This window comes from Macaca mulatta, chromosome 15 (assembly GCF_049350105.2).
Source record: "Macaca mulatta isolate MMU2019108-1 chromosome 15, T2T-MMU8v2.0, whole genome shotgun sequence".
Classification (NCBI taxonomy): domain Eukaryota; kingdom Metazoa; phylum Chordata; class Mammalia; order Primates; family Cercopithecidae; genus Macaca; species Macaca mulatta.
In genome coordinates, this window is record NC_133420.1 from 98,843,783 (window position 1) to 98,860,375 (window position 16,593).

The 16,593-nt window shown below is 39.1% G+C and overlaps 1 protein-coding gene across 16 annotated transcripts in view; it reads right to left on the minus strand.

Annotated features, from left to right (window-relative positions):
• The window catches only part of KANK1 (KN motif and ankyrin repeat domains 1), a 240,993-nt gene that overhangs the window by 141,647 nt on the left and 82,753 nt on the right, over positions 1–16,593 (minus strand). For 7 of the 16 annotated variants that reach the window (XM_077966171.1, XM_077966163.1, XM_077966172.1 and 4 more), the window contains one exon: positions 205–240. The exons of 7 other annotated variants lie outside the window; for them this stretch is intronic. The gene's annotated coding sequence lies outside the window, so the exon portion shown is untranslated. Of the gene's footprint in view, positions 1–204; positions 241–2,475; positions 2,571–16,593 lie in introns of those variants that run through there. 2 more of the 16 variants (XM_077966164.1, XM_077966173.1) reach the window with 2 other exon arrangements.

The window sequence follows — 16,593 nt, forward strand, 5'->3', positions numbered from 1 at the left end:
CTCCCATCCTGATCACTGCTCAACCCATAATAAAATCTGGGCACAGTGGCTCTCTGTTCATTTCCCCATATTCCAAAGTACTGAGGGAGAGTGGGCCACTGGGTGGTCCCCATCTCTATCCCCCTTCTTTCCCCTCAACATCCCCAGCCTGATCATGCTTCTTCTCTTTTAAAATCCAGAATTTTACTATGGCATGGCACTCACAGTCATTCATCATTTGGTCTCTCCCTGCCTCTCCACCTGTAGAGAAGAGATCACAGGAAACAGTATTACACAGCTGCCTCATGTTTAATGCTCTCTTACCCCTCTACATCTTTGCCCAGGCTGATCATTCTGTTTACAGCAGGAGGGCTTCATTGGTTTTTCCTCCCACATGCTCTTTAAGACGGAGTGTAGGCACTTCCTCCCCTCCAGGAAGTCCTTCCTGATGCTCTCTGCCTGTTTTAGATGCCCCTTCCCTGTGTCTCCACAGGAACCTGTGCGTGAATTCAGAACTTAACATACAGTTAAGCACATGCTTTACTATCTGAGAGTGATTATCTTGCCTCATGGCTAGTATTAGGGGGTTTCCTTTTTTTTTTTTTTTTTTTTTTTTTTTTGAGACAGTCTTACTTTGTCGCCCAGGCTGGAGTGCAGTGGCACAATCTCAGCTCACTGCAACCTCTGCCTCCCGGGTTCAAGTGATTCTCCTGCCTCAGTCTCCTCAGTAGCTGGGATTACAGGTGCACACCACCACGCCCAGCTAATTTTTCTATTTTTAGTAGATACAGGGTTTTATCATGTTGGTCAGGCTGGTCTCGAACTCCTGACCATGTGATCTGCCTGCCCCAGCCTCCCAAAGAGCTGGGATTACAGGCGTGAACCACCACTCCCGGCTGGAGGTTTCTATTAAAAACAAATGAGATGGTACTTGCAAACTGTCAGACACTGCCCAATTGCATTAGTCCATTTTCACACTGCTATAAAGAACTACCTGAGACTGGGCAATTTATGAAGAAAAAAGGTTTAATTGACTCACAGTTCTGCATGGCTAGGGAAGCCTCAAGAAACTTACTATTATCATTATGTTTTGAGACAGAGTCTTGCTGTCACCCAGGCTAAAGTGCAGTGGCACAATCTTGGCTCACTACCACCTTCATTTGTCAGGTTCAATTTGATTCTCCTGCCTCAGCTTCCCGAATAGCTGACATTACAGGTGTGCGCCACCTGCCCGGCTAATTGTTATTTTTTTTAGTAGAGACAGGTTTCGTCATGTTGGCCAGACTGGTCTTGAACTCCTGACCTCAAGTGATCTGCCTGCCTTGGCCTCCCAAAGTGCTGGGATTATAAGCGTGAGCCACTGCACCCAGCCAGGAAACTTATAATCATGTATAATCATGGTGGAAGGTCAAGGGGAGGCAAGGACCTCTTCTTCACATGACAGCAGGAGAGACAGAGAGAGATGCGGGTGCAAGGGGGAAACTGCCAAACACTTTTAAACCATTAGATCTCATGAGGACTCCCTCACTATCAAGAGGACAGCATGGGGTAAACCATCCTCATGATCTAATCACCTCCCACCAGGTCCCTCCCTCAACATGTGGGGATTACAATTTGAGATGAGATTTGGGTAGGGACACAGAGCCAAATCATGTCACCAGTACAATGTCTGCTACACAGTGCTCGTTCAATAAATGGTCATTATTAGAGTCATCATCATTGTTTACCACATATGTCTCCAGGAAAAATACAAATTTAAGGACCATAATAATCAGAACAATAACATATTTGGTACTTTGAATATCAGCTGTAACATTAATCTTAGACACTAATTTATTTATGAACTGGTACCCCAAAGTCAAAATTCCACAGGAGGGGAAACCTTTTTGCTGAAATCACTGACACTCCATTCTCCTCCTCAAACATAAAGTTAATGAAAAAACAAAGACAAAGAAACCAAGCATGGTAAGGCCAAAATAATTTTACTTTTTTTTTTTTTTTTTTTTTGAGACAGACTTGTTCTGTCACCCAGGCTGGAATGCAGTGGTGTGATCTTGGCTTACCGCAACCTCTGCCTCCCAGGTTCAAGTGATTCTCATGCCTTAGCCTCCAGAGTAGCTGGGACTACAGGTGCATACCAACACGCCCAGCTAATTTTTGTATTTTTAGTAGAGCCAGGGTTTCGCCACATTGGTCAGACTGGTCTCAGACTCCTGACCTCAGGTGATCCACCCACCTCGACCTCCCAAAGTCCTGGGATTACAGGTGTGAGCCACCATGCCTGGCCTACATTTTTTAGAAGAGAAAAATTCAAACCAGTACACTTATTAATTAATAATAGAATCGAAGTAAACTATTTTGCTGTTCTAGAAGTAGGGAAAGGTAAAGAAAATGATGATTTTAGAGTTAAGGTACTGTTAAGAGTAAGAATTACTGAATGTCAATGTGACGTCTCTCTACATAACTAGGTCTAAAGGCACCAAGAATATGACTTACATTATTCACCTTTACATTAGGTGGAAGACACACAAACTGCTCTTAGTAAATTCTTCTGGCTGAGTATCAAAGCTACTTCAAGTTCTCTTATTGCTGCAAAGATAATTTACACATTCAGGGTCAGAGTCAGCCAGCCATGTTTCTGAACTGCACACAATTCAATACTAGGCTGTATTTGCCAGTTGAGATTTGTGCCACACTGACACATTTAACATCACCTCCAAATTAATGTGCACCAGGGATGGGATGAATAGGGAAATTTCTTACAAAATGCCATGGTCCAGAGGAAAAACATCCTTGAAAAAGATTCATCTTTTAAATCCTGATATAAATCTACTCTTAGATCTATATTCTGAAAGAGAATAAGAGACTCTTTACCCATATATAAGAAACAGGTGGTAAGGCCCACAAATGAGTTCTGAGATAGAACAAAATGCTTAAGAAGATAATTATCACTGTGGATAAATATGTTTTGTAACTATGATAACCCCATCAGCCACATGTGGAATGTGCCTTGACTGCATGTTTGGTATTCACAGAAATAACTGTTCAAGAGTTGAGACGTAATAGCAGAAATATGAAAAATTATAAAGGAGTCATGCTGGAATCTCATCTAAACAAGATCTATCTTGCAAGAACTAAAAACAGCAGTCAAAAGAAGTTCTACTGAATCACTGAATCATCAAGGAGAACAGGCTTTCAATCTTAAATATTTTGTCAATGTCCTCTGACTGTAAAGACTTCACATATCAAATTATAAGGACAAAAATAACTTATCAAAAGTTTATGCAAAAAGAGTTACTTTATTATAGGATGATGAATCTGTACTTAGACATTGTAAATCAGGTATTTACCTCTATAACTAACCAAAAGATATTCTCATTAAAATATGGAATAGGGGCCAGGCGCGGTAGCTCACACCTGGGTAATCCCAGCACTTTGGGAGGCCAAGGCGGGCTGATCACGAGGTCAAGAGATTGAGACCATCCTGGCCAACATGGTGAAATCCCGTCTCTACTAAAAATACAAAAATTAGCAGGGCATGGTGGTGCGCACCTGTAGTCCCAGCTACTTGGGAGACTGAGGCAGAAGAATTGCTTGAACCCAGGAGGGGGAGGTTGCAGTGAGCCAAGACCACACCACTGGACTCCAGCCTGGTGACAGAGCAAGACTCCATCTCAAAAATATATATATATACAAAATTTTTTAAAAATGTAATGGGCTAAAAATGAGAGTAAAAAACCCAGGAAGTTATTGAAGGTATGTCAAAAACGTCTGGATGCTAATGCTAGCCTGTCAATGTAAAAGCATTTTTCCACAAAAAGTTAATCTATTCCATTGATAATCAAAGTACCCATTTTTCCACAGGGTATGTGCATTGATTTTAACAACTCAACATTAAGTGATCCAAATGACTTTACATCAAAGTTACTGACTACCTAGAAGTGTCAAAAATGAGTTTCAGACCAGGTACAACCACGTTCACAGGAAAGAGCTTACCATAAAACTCATGGAAGACAAAAGCAATGCCACCCCAGTTGCAATGTGCCTGTCTGGTACCCAGATACTGGTTTCTAAACACCATTGTCCAATAAAAGGACCCAGGCTCCTTAGAGAAGTGATTGATTCCAAAAGTAGGGCAAGGAAAATACAAGATTAGCCTGGAGCATCAGAGGATGCCATAAAGTGAGAAAGTACTTGAAAAAAGATGGAAGCACGTCAAAAGGACATCAGAGTCAGCTTGAAGGAGCTCCCAGTGGCCAAAGCTAGAATAATTTAAACAACAAAATAATGATGATAATATTGGGTTATAACCCACAGAATGAAGTAACTGTCCATGATGAGTCCACACTAATGGCACTAGCAATAAGGGAAACTGACATCAAGTAACCTCTGCTATGAGATAATAAAAAAGATACATCATTGCTTTTGTGGTATTCTTTCAAAAAAAAAAAAAAAAAAGCATAACCTAAAAGTAAACATTAGAAAACATCAGACAGCCCCAAATCTAGAGTCATTACACAAGATAACTGACCAGAAACAACTGACAAGGAATGACAAGGAACTATCACAAACTGATAGTTTAAGGAGTCAGAACAACTCAATACAATGTGGATCTTGGATTGGCTCATGGAACAGAAAAAAAGGATAGTGGAAAACTGGATAGAAAGCTAGTAAGGTCTGTTGTTTAGCTGGAAGTATTAGACCAATTTAAATTCCCAATTTTGATAATTATATTAACGATATAATTAATATCTTACATAATATGGTTATGTAAGATGTTAACATTAGGAGAAACTGAGTGAAGTGTACATGAGCTCCGTACTACCTTTGCAACATTTCTCTAAATCTAACGTTACTTCAAAATAAAAAGTTTTTAAAGACTGATGGAAGAGGAAAGCACCTGTGGTTACTCTTACTCCTCACTTCCATCTGGCTTTCTTTTCTTTGGGCATTTTACAAAAGTATCTCCTTCTGCTTTAGTTAATTGCGAAAGAGCACAGAAAGGTACAAGACACGAGACTCAGAAAGACAGAACATCATAGTGACCCTCCTGAAAAATGAAGATGGGCTGCCTTTTGGAGTGTAGCTAAACTTTTCAGTTATCCCATAACAAAAAGTATTTAACTTTAGAATGTGTTAGTAAATTCCCAAACTTGTCTTTCTTGGATAGTGCAAAAGAAGAGAACACCGGGTGTTCACAGAATCTGTCAACAAGCAGAAGATCTTTTGGCATAAAATCCAAAGCTACTTAAAAATGACTGCCAGCAATAGGTAGAGGGATAATGAAAGATATGTTGGGAGTCAGATGAGGTGAACAGAGGGCAAGAGTACAAGCCCAAGAAGCATATATGTGCTACTAGTTGTTTCCTCACCTAATAATATGAAGTTGGATCCACAATGCATTTACAAATACCTGTTTATATAGCCCATACACATACCTAAAAGGACTTCTTTTTATTTATTTATATTCTATTTAGATTATTACGTATGTTACCACATTGTATGGGAATGAAAAGAGTCAGACATACTCTTCTTTTTCTTCTTTCTTTCCAAGTATTTAATTACTCAATGTGATGCTCTTAGATAACAGTGAATAGCATCTACAATGATATAAACAGGCACTTAAAAAAAAAAAAGGAAAAAATATATTTTCCTGTCCATTAAAAACTACAACATGCAACAATGGAATATTATTCAGCCTTAGAAAGGAATGAAATTCAGACACGTTACAACATATATGAGCCTTGAGGACATTACACTAGGTAAAATAAGCCAGTCACAAAAAGACATTGTGTGATTCCACTTATGAGGTACCCAGAATGGTCAAAATTACAGACAGAAAGTAGAATGGCCCCCAGGGGAAGAGGGGAGTGGGGAGTTGTTGTATAATAGATATAGCGCTTTGTTTTGAAAGATGAAAAAAAGGCCGGGCGCGGTGACTCACGCCTGTAATCCCAGCACTTTGGGAGGCCGAGGCGGGCGGATCACAAGGTCAGGAGATCGAGACCACGGTGAAATCCCGTCTCTACTAAAAATACAAAAAATTAGCCGGGCGCGGTTGTGGGCGCCTCTAGTCCCACCTACTCGGGAAGCTGAGCCAGGAGAACGGCGGGAACCCAGGAGGCGGAGCTTGCAGTGAGCCGAGATCGCGTCACTGCACTCCAGCCTGGGCGACAGAGCCAGACTCCATCTCAAAAAAAAAAAAAAAAAAAAAGAAAGATGAAAAAAAGTTTTAGAGACTGGTTGCACAATAATGTGAATGTAAATAACATTACTGAGTTGTACAATTAAAAAAACAGTTAAGATGGCAAATTATATGTTATGTATAACACAAAACTTTAACAAAAATTTTAAGGTAATTATGTGCATTTTTTTCCTCAGCAATTCTTATTACCTTAAAGACGTACACGGGTATATGCTCATTTGGGTACAAAATTGTTAACTGTTGCATTATTTATACTATAAAACACCAAAAACACACTAAATGATCATTAAAATAAAGCCTTAAGCAAAGTACAGTCATCCCTTGATATACGAGGACTGGTTCCATGACTGCCTGCAAATACCCAAATCCTCACATACTGAAGTTCTATAGCCAGCCCTGAAGAACCTGCATATATGAAAAATCAATTCTCTCTTTATGCAAGTTGCGCATCCCTCAAATACTTTATTTTCAATCCATGTTGGGTTGAAAATATCTGCATAAAAGTAGACCTACATGTGGACCTGCATTTAAGTGGACCTGCATATAAGTGGACCCTTAAGTGGACCCATGTTGTTCAAGGGTCAGCTAGGTCGCACATCAGTATGATGGGTTACTCTGCAGCACTTAAGAGAAATAAGTACACTCACAGAGAAAGACACAATCTATAATCATGTAAAATAATAAGTTAAAATGTAAGACAAATTATATGATTTTATTCATAGTAAGAAAGTATGTTTGTATATAAATGCATGGAAAGTATGTAGAAGGATATATATCAAACTTAACAGGGACCACTCTAAGGAACATTTGGAGGAATAGTGGGGTTCTTACCTTGAATTTTAAAATAACCACTAGAGAACATTTTTTAAAAAATAAAAATATTATTTCTTGCCGGGCATGGTGGCTCACAACTATTATCCCAGCACTCTGGGAGGCCGAAATGGGCGGATCACCTGAGGTCAGGAGTTTGAGACCAGCCTGACCAACATGGAAAAACCCCGTCTCTACTAATAACACAAAATTAGTCAGGCATGGTGGCACACGCATGTAATCCCAGCTACTCGGGAGGCTGAGGCAGGAGAATCGCTTGAACCCAGGAGGCGGAGCCAAGATCACGCCATTGCACTCCAGCCTAGGTGACAAGAGTGAAACTCCGTCCCCCACCAAAAAAACGAATAAAAACAAATCATTCATAAAGGAAATTAAGAAAACAATTATAATTGCATATAAAGAATAAAATACCTAGGGATGGCCAGGCATGGTGGCTCACACCCATAATCCTTGCACTTTGGGAGACCAAGGCGGGCAGATCACCTGAGGTCAGGAGTCTGAGACCAGTCTGGCCAACATGGTGAGACTGTCTCTACTAAAAATACAAAAAATTAGCCGGGTGTGGTGGTGTGAGCCTGTAATCTCAGCTACTCAGGAGGCTGAGGCACGATAATCGCTTGAACCCGGGAGGTGGAGGTTGCAGTGAGCCAAGGTTGCGCCACTGCACTCCAGCCTGGGCAACAGAATGAGGCTCTGTCTCCAAAAACAAACAAACAAGCAAGCAACCTAGGAACAAATTTAACACAGGAGGCAAAAGACTTACACACTGGAAATTACAAGACACTGCTGAAGAATAAGATCTAAATAAATGGAAATACATCCTACATTCACGGATTCGAAGTCTTAATATTGTTAAGATGACAGTATTACTCCAAATCATCTGCAGATTCAATGTACTGCTTATCAAAAATCCAACAGCCTTTTGCAGAAATGAAAAAAGAGATCCTTAAATTCATATGAAGCTGAAAGGGATCCAAATAGCCAAACAACACTAAAAAAAACAAGAAGAAAAAAGTGAAGAACCCTCACTTCTCAATTTCAAAACTTACCACAAAGCTACAGTAATCAAAAACGGTGTGGTACTAGTATAGGGATAGACGTATGGACTAATAAAGAGTCCAGAAATAAAATCTCACATATATGGCCAACAGATTTTTAACAAGGGTACAAAGACCATTCAAATGGGGAAATATAGTCTCTTCAGCAAATGGTGCTGGGAAAACTGGATATCTACATACAAAAGAACAAAGTTGGGCCCCTACCATATAGAAAATACCATATAGAAAATTAACTCAAAATGAATTAACAACCTAAGTATAAAAAATAAAACCATAACTTCTTAGAAGAAAACATAGGGAGGCCAGGTACGGTGGCTCACGTAATCTCAGTACTTTGGGAGGCTGAGGTGGGTGGATCACCCAAAGTCAGGGGTTTGAGATCGCCTGGCCAACATGGTGAAACTCTGTCTCTACTAAAAATACAAAAAAATTAGCCGGGCGTGGTGATGCATGCCTGTAATCCCAGCAATCCGGGAGGCTGAGGTAGGAAAATCACTTGAACTCAGGAGGCAGAGGTTGCAGTGAGCCAAGATCTTGCCACTGTACTCCAGCCTGGGCAACAGAGCAAGACTCTGTTTCAAAAATAAAAATCAAAAAATTTAAAAAAAAAAAAACCTTAAAAATGAGAAAAACTGTGTGCAAATCATGTATCTATTAAGGGTCTAGTATCCAGAATATATGAAGCACTCTTACAAGTCAACAACAAATAACAATTTTTAAATGGGCAAAGGACTTGAACAGACATGCCTCCAAAGAAGATATGCAAATGGCCAACGTGCACATGGAAAGATAAATACCATTAATCATTAGGAAAAGATAAATCAAAACCATGATAAAATACTACTTTATGTCCACAAGGATGACTATAATTTTTTTAAAAAGGAAAATAAGTGTTTGCAAAGATGTGGAAAAATTGGAACCTTGTACATTATTGGTGGGACTAGAAATGGTTTGGCCCTATGGAAAACAGTTTTGCAAAAAGGTTACATAGAATTCCCGTATGACCCAGCAATTACACCTCTAAGTATGAACCTGAAGTAACTGAAAACAGGGACTCAAGTACTTGTACACCCACGTTCACAGTAGCCTTATTCATAAGAATCAAAAGGTGGGGAAAAAAATCAAGTCTATCAACAGATGAACTGATAAACAAACTATGATATATCCATACCATGGACTATGCAGCCATAAAATGGCTGAGACATTACAACATGGATGAATTTACTAAGTGAAAGAGGCCAGACACAAAAGGTCACATTTATAATAAACGAGAACATTTATTTTACATGTGGTATCTAGAATTGTAAATTCATAGAGACTGAAAGCAGATGAATGATTATCAGGGATGAGAGAGAGGAGAGAATAGTGTGTCACTGATTACTGATTAGAGGGTTTTCTTTTGTAGTGAAAAAAATGTTTTGGAACTAGAGAGAGATGGCAGCTATACAATATTACGAATGTACTAAGTACGTCTGAATTGTCAATTATTAAACTGCCTATTGTTATATTACGTAAATTTCATCTCATTAATAATAAATAAAAGTTAAAAAAATAATGCATAGGTAAGACCAAAATACCAAGGGGAATTGGTAAAGTAATGATGGCGTAACGAGACAGTAGTACCACTGTAAACGGGCATCTTCTGAAACCCGTTGTCTCTCCGTGGAACATTCTAAATAAAGAGCTATTGCCAGGGGAAAAGGAAACCTACTCAAAACCAGGGATGGTAAATAATCACTGGCTCCGTGACAGCAAAATGATACACTGCCAGAAACAAAAGCCTAGTTTAGCTTAGCATAGGGGCTCAGAGGACAGCCAGACTTGGTAGCCTTTAGTCTTTTCTCTATCTGAACTTAACCTACAGTGATGTACATTAAAAGAAGTTCCACACCCTCCCTTACAGGTGAGGAAACTAAACCATGGCGGCTTCTAGAGCCCATACACAGGGATGTGGGTAGGAACTAAAAAAATACTTACTAACTTGGTATACAAGTTGAACGTCCTTAATGCAAAAATCTGAAATAGAAATGCTCCAAAATCCAACACTTTTTGAATGCTAACATGACACCAAAAGTGGAAATGTCACACCTCACCTCATGTGACAGGTTACAGTCAAAATGCGGTCAAAACTTTATTTCATGCACAAAATTATTAAAAATATTGTATAAAGTTACCTTCAGGCTTTGTATCTAAGGTGTATATGAAACATAAACGAACTCTGTATTTAGACTTGTGTCCCATCCCCAAGAAATTTCATTATGTATATGCAAATATTCCCAAATTCAAAAAAGTCCAAAGTCCATAATACTTCTAGTCCCAAGCATTTGGAATAGGGGATGCTCAAACTGTGAAAGTTATTTGTTGTCCTTTGTCAAGCTGTGGAAATTAACAATTCTTCTATCTATCATCATAAATCTTCTCATGATCCTGGGTGCAGTGGCTCATGCCTATAATCCCAGCACTTTGGGAGGCCCATGCAGGAGGATCACCTGAGACCAGGAGTTTGAGACCAACCCGGGCAACAAAGCAAGACTTCACCTCTACAAAAAATAAATTAGCCAGTTGTGGTGGTGCATTCCTGTAGTCCCAGCTACTCAGGAGACTGAGGTGGGAGGATCACTTGAGCCCAGGAATTTGAGGCTTCAGTAAGCTATGATCATGCCACTGCTCTCTAGCCTGGGCAACAGAGTGAGACCCTGTCTTAAAAAAAAAAAGAAAAAGAAAAAAGAAAAAAATTCTTATGAATAACTGTCCAAAAGCACACCCTAAATCACAGCAGGCTCATTTTGCAAGCTTTTCCTCGGGTTCTTGTTCTATTTGCAATGCTCAAGTTTGGAGCTGAGGTGCTCCTGCAATGGCATTAGGTCTCCCCTTCAGAGTGCTTTCACAGCAAGAGAAATTCACACCAGAAAAGGCACTGTCCTTTTAGCCACTTAACCCTTCTTTCAACAGGTATCAATCACCACATTTTAAAAATAGAGACAGGGTCTATGTTGCCCCAGCTGGTCTTGAACTCCTGGGCTCAAGCAATCTGCTGGCCTTAGCCTTCTGAGTAGCTGGGACTACAGTCATGTGTCACCATGCCAGGCCATCATTGCATTTTAATTTAAACTATTTGTTTTGGCTATTTCAATGTGATTATTAGGACAAAACAAGAAATTTAAATTAAAAGGCAACTTTTCTAAAAATTCTTTTTTTTTTTGAATCTGCGTTCTGCTGAATAAAAATTCTTAAAATCAAACTGTTTCTATAGTAACAAAAGATGTCAAAGTATCTATATATCTTTATTGTTTAATTCCTCTGACTGTAATAAATAAGCCATTATCAATACAGAATGGCTGAATCCGAAAGGATTTGTTTTATATATTAGAGGTTGGAAGAGGAGAGACAGGGAATCTGAACTCTCCAGATTTTTACATTTGGTTTTAAAAGTCTTTTCCTCATTTAAAGTGTCATTATTAAAAATTATTAATTTTTTAAAAATTCTAGACACAATTGAAATCACATTCAATATTTTTGAACATTCCAAAACATCTATAATTGTGGATCAGAGTTTAGGAAATCAAAAAAACACTCAGGGATTCTCTACTTCATTTCATTGTATCTTAAGACATTTTACAAAATATAAACAATCTCACACTTATTAACTATTTAAGACTTTAGAGTGTTTCTGGCTCACTTTAGTCTCTGGCAGGGCTGGTTCCCATTTTGAAATGAGAACTCTATGTTAAGGTGGAGGATTTAGAGACTTACAAAGTCAAAAAGAAATCATAACTCCTACATTTTTAATCATCCATCCTTCTGGTATATTATTTGTCCCATAATTCTCACCAGAAAATGAAGAAAGTTTTGAAGAACGAGTTATTCTCAATGTAAATCTCCAGCCAGCCTCTGTCAATCATGTTGGCCTTTTCCCCCTAGTTAGCCTTTTTCCACCTCCTGCCTGAAAACTACACTACTATTTAAGTGCTTTGTGACTTCACATTTTATTAAAGGCAGAAAAACATAAAGAGCTAAAACAAGGAGATAAGCCTATTGCCATAAATTGTCCCCTTAAGCAATGAAACTTGCCTCTCTAGTATAATAAGGTGGGTATTGTGAAAACCCCCAACAAGTGCAATTCTGCATAAGTCCACAGCCCCCATCACTTACAGCAGACCTTACAGTTCTCTCTCGAGTGCAGCGCCATAGATCAGACCCCAGGGCAGTCAGCAGCATGCTTTCTAAAGCCAGTGTGAAGGGCACAGCCCAGGGAGTCACTTTGCTCTCTACCCTCACTCACTCCAAATTTATCTTGGGTTCTCATGGCCGGTGCGGGGAAAGCAGAAATAAGAGACAAGGTTATAAAAAATTTTATAAACCGATAGCACCCCACCTGCCATCCCATTCCCTAGAAATCCAGTCATAACCCAGTGAACACATTTTAGCTAAGTGTTCATTTTCATAAATTTAGAAGAATTCACTTCTGTCCCTTTTGAGTCTCCATTTCTTCCTCTGTAGTGGAAAGGAAATCATCATTATCAGATTATATCATGTTTCTGAATGTGCCCAAGCCCCTGCCCTCTGGAAGATCACATCCAATGATTTACACAAACAAATCAGGTCTTTGTGTTTAAAGCCCTATGAAAACATCAATGGGCAACTTCTCTAAGTTACTCTGGTTTTTTTGCGACCAGCCAGAAAACAAAGGCTTGTGTCTAGAATTTTAAAAAAATTAATAATTTTTAATAATGACACTTTAAACGAGGAAAAGGCCTTTAAAACCAAATATAAAAATCTGGAGAGTTCAGATTCCCTGTCTCTCCTCTTCCAACCTCTAATGTATAAAACACTGAGGTGTATAACAAAGTTTATGACATTAGTCAAAAAAAACATGCAAGTATATGGTGGGGGGGGGGGATGTGTAAAGATCTAATAAATCCACTAAGCATAAAAAATGTCTGGAAGGATATACAATAAATTTAGCAGTGGTTATACTAGGAATAGGATCAAAAAGTGGGATACAAGAATCCTTTTTTTGTCTCTATAAATGTTTGAATATGTGCCAATGGGCACATGTGACTTTTGTCATTAATCTTAATTTTCAAAGAGTTAAAATAAGGAAAAGAATAATGACCAGTATTTTCCAAACCAAAAATTGGAACACGTGGTCTGCCAAAGAATTTTTATTCCACATCTAGAGATAAGAGGCAGTTAGGAAAAGTAGTCACTGGAATGTTCAAATTTCCAGGTTTCAATGGTTTAAAAAAATGGCAGCCAGAATAATCTAAAACAAGATTGTCTACTAGCATTAGATATTGAGCAAATAGTACAAATCCCTAAGTCAGTCACACTGTGTCTTCTTTCCTCTTAGAAGGTAGGCTATGGTGAGTGACCCCAAGATCATTTTTCTTGGTATTGAGCCAGCATGCTCATGAGGAATTTGGCTCAAGTCAATGAACAGTTTCTACATTTACGTTTTGCACAAAGGACTACCCAAGGAGAGAAAAGCAAACAAAAGAAACAAAAAACAATATAATAGTGCTTAAGGACTATAATTTGAGTAAGACTCTCTAACAAACAGGAACCACAAAAATTGCAGGTGCTATTCATTTGGGAAAGAAATGAATTTTAATTCCTATCTCAAATCACATTTCAAACTAAATTTCATACAGATAAAATATTTTAAAATATGAAATGAAACCATAAAACTACAATAAGGTAAATATAGGTAAATGTCTGTGAATCTTGTGGTTAGAGATGTAATATTGATTCACTTCTTCTATAAATACTTGCCAGGTCTGACCAGCAGATCCTGGCCAAGTGATGGATGAAAAAACGTACTCAGACACAAGTATCCAGTGAAAGAGCGGGCTAGGGGACCGGGCTGCTCACAGAAAGAGTCCTAGCAGCTGTGACCCTGACAAGCCAGCAATGCGGGCATTTATTCAGTACAGATTTAATGACAAAGGCTTTGAGTCAACATACTTGTGGGTAATTAACATGGTTCCCCTCCCCCAGGTTTCCACAGCTCTCCCCAGGCACGCCCCCGCCCAGAGAGCAGTCCTGCACACAGATGATTAAAGGCCAGCCTCCAAGGCCTAAGTAACTTCTCTAGATCAATTCCTTTACATCCCCTTGTTATCTAACCTTTGCTCTCAGGCTCCGGGTAAGAGAATTTGGCTGCCTTAGGTTTGCATCTTTTCCTACAATTTCTCCCACCCTGACCAATCTCCTACAAATACTATATGTTAAGTACTAGAGATCTTGCTGTGGACAATACAGACAAAGTCCCTGCCCCCATGGAGTTACAGGCTAGAGGGGGAAACAGGAAAAGAGTAAGTTAGTAAGAAATAATAACTATGGCTGGGCACAGTGGCTCACTTCTATAATCCCAGCACTTTGGGAGGCTGAGGTGGGCGGATCACCTGAGGTCAGGAGTTTGAGATCGGCCTGGCTAATACGATGAAACCCCGACTCTAATAAAAATATAAAAATTAGCTGGGCATGATAGTGGGCACTTGTAATCCCAGCTACTTGGTAGGCTGAGGCAGGAGAATCGCTTGAACCCAGGAGGCAAAGGTTGCACAGTGAGCCGAGATCGCACCACAGAACTTGAGCCTGGGCAAGAGAATGAGACTGCATCTCAAAAATAAGTAAATATATAAATAAAAAATTGCATACTGAGAAATGCTCAAAAGGGTGTGTGTGCATGTGCACACACATGCATGCCTACATTTTCCAAGCAAAGAAACTGCACCTGCAGAATCTCAGGGACAGGAAGGAGGTTGGCATATTCCCTGGACTGAGAAGAGACCAGTGGGGCTGGAACACAGTGTTCAAGGGTGAGTGACAAGAGGTGGGGCTTTACAGCAGGCAAAGCAAGATCATGCCAGGCCCTGCAGGCCATGGTAACAAGAATGCCATGACGAGCTCAGGCAGGGGTATGCCAAGATGTGATCACACTTGAAAGAGATTACTCTGCTATGTGAAGAACTGACAGTGGGCAACAAATACCAAGGCATTCTTACGTCCTAGTTAGCCTATATGGAAACCGTAAAGGAAAAGATTTGGCAACCTAAATTTAAATATATACATTTAAAAGCAGTATAAAAATTGGAAGAAATTATCAAAACAATGAACATACTTTTATAATAAAAGACATTTTTAAAAATTTAAATCTTTAAAATCTTATTGTTGCAAGTCAGTAACAAAAATAGCAAATACCCCTCTGGAGAAATGGGCAAAGGATATGAACAGAAAAATCACAAAGGAATATAAATGCCATATGAACAGATGTTCCTCTATGTAGAACACTGTTAAGGTTTTTTTGTTTGTTTGTTTTAAACTGCACTATCCAATGTTAAAAAAGGTGTGGGAGAAGAGATCTCTCGCATACTGGTGATGGAACTGTACATTGGTTCAGTCTTCCAGGCAGTATGTATTATACATTAAACCTCTTTCCTAATCTTATAAGGAAATAATTAAGAGCAGCCTCACAAATATAGTTAGAAGGATGTACATTAATGTACATGTCCAAAGTGAGATTTGATAAAATATGTTCCTGAAGCAGAATATTCATCAACCTTTAATAATTACACAGCAGTGACTACTGATAAGGAGAGAGGTTTACAATTTTCAACTGAGAAAAGCAGGGTACGTTTCTGTATTTAAGAATCTTATTTAGGCATATACACCTAAAAAAAAAATCTCTGGAAGAATACAAACAGTGGTTATTTAATGGTGGTAAAGTTACACATTTTTAACAGGTTTTTTATTTATCGATACATCTTTCATTTTTCTACAGTCACTATATACTGCTTTTAATAATGCATGAAGTCTCTAAGCAAAAAAAAAAAAATATATATATATATATATATATATCTCTCTAAAGCACCATAAAATAAAACTTGAGACATACTAAACTGAATGGTAAAGGAGGAGATGGAGAGGAGGCAGTGTAGACTGGAGTTGGATGAGAAAATGGTAATGTTAGAAAGGGACTTTGGGGGGCATGTGCCTAGTCCAACTCCTCATTTTGCAGATTAGGAAAGCATCTACATCTACCATCTCCTCACTTCACCTCCCTGACTGTAATAACAAAGGTTATTAGAACACAAAACGAAACTATTGCTACTAGGTCTTCACTAATTAAAAAACCACGTACCCCGTGAGAAGCAACCATAAATATCATCACTGTGGCACTTAACTCCTGAGTAAAAGGTACCAAGACAAGAGCACAGCCTGACAGCTGCTTTGGTATTTGGAAACAAGAGGGTTATTGCGGAGTGCCGTTTTTTTCCTCACTCCTCAAGCAATTAAGAAATATTTCCCTCCTAATATTGCTCCTGTGCCTGTCTAGCACTGAACTCACAAAGAAACATCCTCAGATGGTTACATACATCTGGCAAGAATATCCTCAGCATGCCTAAGGCGTTCACAGAATCTGTCGACTTGGAGCCCAGACGTTTTTATCTGGGTCCTGCCTCCTGCGCACAGCAGAGGTCTTTGGCAGGCATTTCTAATTCCTTGGCCCATTTC